At 50.3% G+C, this 4,534-nt stretch overlaps 1 long non-coding RNA gene across 1 annotated transcript in view; it reads right to left on the bottom strand.

Moving 5' to 3' along the window:
* Positions 1 to 1,015: 1,015 nt before the first annotated feature.
* The window catches only part of LOC112960284, a 19,343-nt gene continuing 15,824 nt past the window's right edge, over positions 1,016 to 4,534 (bottom strand). The window contains exon 3 of the long non-coding RNA XR_003251732.1: positions 1,016 to 1,190. This is a non-coding gene — a long non-coding RNA (uncharacterized LOC112960284). The remainder of the gene's footprint in view (positions 1,191 to 4,534) is intronic.

Here is a 4,534-nt window from a genome sequence, read left to right as displayed (position 1 = left end):
GAGAGCTTGGTTCAGCCTCAGCAAGATGCAGTAAGGTCTTGGTGTCCTTAGACATGCAATAATGAGGATCAGAGAACTGCCTTAGCAAGGTAAAATTTATGAAAGATCAGGAGACACGTCCTTCTCTTTGGCCGATATATGTCCAAAAGGCTTCCTCTGTAGATGATCTTGAGGAGTGCCGCATGCAAGGAGGCCAGAGCTAAGCATGTAGATGATCTGTCACTGCCACCAGACAGAGCTTGCACATTTATCACACCATGTTGAGGTTCCATAGGGAACGCACTTCCTGCACTCTCAGCAGCCCAAGCAGAGCAGGGACGAGGAGAGCCGTAGTGATTTATGTCATGCTGCTCATCTGCTGACCCAAGGCTGGAGCGCCTGCATCCTGTCCCTCCCCAGGTGCCTGTACACACTGGCCTGCCTTCCAGCGATTTCACACGTGCACAATAAAAGTGCTTTGTTAGAGGTGGCATCCTGCTCTGCAGCGGAGCAGCGTAAGTCAAAGCACTGCTTTTTGGAGGCACTTCCACCCTGTTGATCTATGGATGGAAGAGGAATCATATCTGGGCATGCAAGGTTTACACAGTCACATTGTTAATCCACAGACCTCAGAGTGGATGGAGACCTGCAGGAGAGCGACAGGAGCAGGGAGGGAGGAGGGTCTGGAAGCGGAGCAGAAATCAAAATGGCCAATGTGTCATAGCAAGGGTTGGAGCTGTGCCTGGCAGCTGCTCTTTGCTCCTAGACACTATTGCTTGTGCACATGAACACGGCAGCTGCAGTTACCCTGGGCTGCAACCCAAAAACGCTCTGCTCTTGCAGCTCTTTCTTGCCCAAACAGCTAGTGAAGGCTGGGAGGGGGGCACCGGCCAATGAAGACTAGCTGGATAGAAAAGGAGTCCCAACAGGAGCCTGGGAAGGGACGAGGAGGAGGAGGAGGCAGGGCTGAAGGAGCAGCAGAGAGAGCTGGGAAAGAGGGAAGCCATGACAACAACGAAGTGACGAGGCTGGATTCTCATTGCAGCCAGATGAGAATCYTAGAATCTTACAGGGTCTTATAGGGAATACTGGGCGACTCTCCATGGAAGCACCTTCCTGCCCCGGATATGGGGCTGTGTCCTCCAGGTTCCCGTGTTGCCCAGAGTCCAGCGGTGAGCAGGGACTGCCACCACACAGTGYGGAGATGCCACCTAGGGGATATAGACACACAAGACCTCGTTTCTCGCACAAGAACCAACAACGAAAGTCACAGATGGCCCCAAATAGGAGGCCCAGAAATAACCTTCTGTTCTCCTGCGGCCACCAGCATGTTCTTGGCTAGCAGGTAAAGCTCACTGCCGGCCTGCAAAGTTTTGATGGATCATCCGTATTTTAACCTGCCACTGCACAAGCATCAGCTGGGCTTGGCTTTCACCCAGAGAGATTTTTTTGGGCTATCAGCAACGGCTCTGGCTGCTGTGACAGGGACAGTCTACTGCCTCTGAGGGGTGATGAAGTGAAGGGGGACAGACAAGTAAATAGTCTTGTGGCTGGTGCTGAGAATGGCTCTGTGCATCACATCCTTCTTTTTGTTGTTTTTAGCAAAGGAAGAAAAAAATTATAATAATATAACTAATGCATGCAGCCATGATGTGCCACACAGATGTAACACCATTGGTATAATCCCATCTCACCTGAAGCAAGCCAGAACTTGTGTTAATTTATACAGACACTGGGCTGTGCCTTAACTTGTCCTCTAACATCAGCTTTTTGGGGCCGCAGTTCTCACATGGGGATGGGAAGAGAAACTCTGCTCGTGCAGATGTCAAAGAAGCTCCAGCTATTCCTGCTCCGCAGAGCTGTCCCTGGTGGTTCCCGCTGTGTTTGTGCCACTGTGATGAAGGCGCGTGTGGAGCCTGGGCAGACAAATAGCTATGAAATGAATCTGYGTGATTAACCTCGTTCCTCCAGGCAGAGCAGGATATGCTCCCAGTCAGTTTAATGACTGTTCTGTGGATATTACCCAGTCCATAGATCTTCCCTTTAATCGCACCCTGTATGGGTGCGGTTGTCTGATCTATGGGCATTTGCCTGCCATTTAACCAGCCCCACTAACAGCAGTAGGGGTTGTTTAGCTCTGGATCAGTTGGCTGCTGGGAAACACCGTTCCCATTGTCTTTCCTAAAGCAATGGCCTAAGCTCATCCCTGTTCACATCCTGAACTGTTGAGTTCAGGAGATTTTAAAGAATAGAACTATTTATGTAAGGATGGACTGTGCATTTCATCCTTTTTTTTTTTTTTGGTTCATTTTGTTCTAACTTTTTTATTACTTGGAGGCAGAAGGTGGTCAAGTCACGCTGGAGGTCTTCACACCACAGCTGTTCACTTTAAGCTTCTTTCTTCCCAAWCTAAAAGAGCCACCTGCCCTAGGTCAGATACAACTTCTGCTCTGCTGTATATCTTGCGTGCACCTCCTTCAGCCTCTGAGGGACCATGGTGAGGACTTGGCCACCCTGGAGACACCAATACAGGGGAGATCAATCTCATCCTTCTTGCTGCACCATGTGGCATATAGCCAAACTGCGATATGGATCTTGCAAACTTCCAGGGGAAGCCTTTGAGAGCTCCTGGATTGAAATACATGAGCAGTTGCACACTGGGCACAATTTCAGTTCACAGGTTTTTTGTTCTGATCCCAAGAGGCACAGAAATGGGAAAGGTCAGAATTTCCCACAGCTGGCAAGACTGCTGCCTGTGGCTCTGCAGAGCTGAGTCGGAACTGGAGAGGGAGAAAAGCTGCATGATAGGGTGGAAAAAAAGGAAACCAAGCAAAGCAGGAAAAGCATCTGGTGAAGGATCAGACATGCTGTATTAAAGCAAGGCAGAGCTATTTACTGAGCCTGTATAACATCTATAAAACTTTCCTAAAATCTTCCGGGAAAATGAGACACACTTTAGCTGTAGGAAGGGAATTACCCAGAGATACCCTGCTAATATGTTGTGACAAGCTCCCTGTTACAATGCATTAGGTCTCCACTTCAACGCAGCACTGCAGAGAGAGTGTGAACGAGCGAGAGCTTGAGAGAGGTTCTCAGAGCTCAGATGCGACTTGGAGACATCTCTGGGAGAGACACAAAACCAACCATGGTCACTGGCTGCACACGGCAAGAGACAGCCCATCTGCATCTCTGTTGTGCTAATAAATGCTTGGGATCGGCTGCTTCAAGCTGTGGTTGGTTTTCAAGCTTGCATGCTTCACCAGTATCTGAGGTGAAGGCAATGAAACAGCCAGGATCAGCCCTTGGTTGGTGATGCAGGGGAGGTACAACGCATCGATGGGCTCATTGGCATAAACTGGAAGTTAGTAACGTTAAGGCATTTCCTATCCACAAAAGAGTTGGTCCTAAATAAGCAGAGTAAGACCAGATCTCTCCCCGTACCAATTCTCTGCCTATCTGTGCCTGTAGGTAGGAATGGACTTTCCTCCCTGGCTGCACTACTTCAATGACAGCTATTCCCAGGGGATTTAAGAAGTAGCACCAGCAGGATGAAAACAAGGCTCTCACATTGCACAGTGTGGTATGTGACCTGGAAGGAAAATCAGCTTTTGTTTCAATATGATTCGTAGAATTTTGCTGCTTATGCTTATGAGCATTTGAAAGACTGTGCTGTGCTCACAAGGAGCAGGGCTCACAGTCAGCACCTCTGGGCTAATAGAGCAAGGAGTGTACACCCTTCATCTGCCTGGGCTGGTTTGACCTGGCTCAGAAGAGATGAAATTGTGTGAAGTGACTCAGAGGGTCCAAGGACCAACTGCAGGAGGCTCCACTCATGAGAGGGAATAGCTGCAGGGAAGAGACCACGGTGACCCATGATGATTTTCAGCATCTAAAGCAGAGATTGACATTTCCAAGGACTGGACCTTGTGCAAACCTGCACAGAGCACCAGGCTTTGCCCTGATAGCAACRGGGCAATGCGGGGCTGAGCTTGCCCATGCACGGATGTGCTTCCAGGAGCACCAGAGCCTCTTGAGGCAGCTGCAGCTGAATTTCCCATAGCGTGAAAGCCTTGGCCAGTTCCTCTCTGCAGGGCAGGCTGACAGCACAGCAGCCACTGCAGAGGGGATTGCCCCAGGCAAACGGGGAAACCAAAGGATCAGCAGGAAAACATCAAGCAGTGTAAGACAGAGGTAGGCAAAAAGCCCTGGTCCAGCAATGCCTGAGGGAGGCAGATCTGCGGGGAGAGCCCTGCCTGTCTGCAACRCGGGCCAAGCTGTGATAACCGCTTTGCTCTGCAGGGAACTGCCTGGGGGAATGYCTGCACCATTAGAAATATTTCTGTATTCAATTGCCGTGAGGAGAAGGAGCAAAGCGCTGAAAGCCCTGGGGGCTGCACATGCTGTTGCCCCAACCCATGAAACAGACCCAGCTACAGGCAAGGTACATGCCATCATCCTTGTCCTGGCTCTGCAGACTGCCCAGATCCTCTCCTCTCCTCTCCTCTCCTCTCCTCTCCTCTCCTCTCCTCTCCTCTCCTCTCCTCTCCTCTCCTCT

The sequence above is a fragment of the Nothoprocta perdicaria genome, unplaced genomic scaffold, assembly GCF_003342845.1.
Source record: "Nothoprocta perdicaria isolate Ctin4 unplaced genomic scaffold, notPer1 scaffold_121, whole genome shotgun sequence".
Classification (NCBI taxonomy): domain Eukaryota; kingdom Metazoa; phylum Chordata; class Aves; order Tinamiformes; family Tinamidae; genus Nothoprocta; species Nothoprocta perdicaria.
The sequence above is the reverse complement of the archived record's forward strand: the minus strand, read 5'-3'. Positions and strand labels throughout refer to the sequence as shown.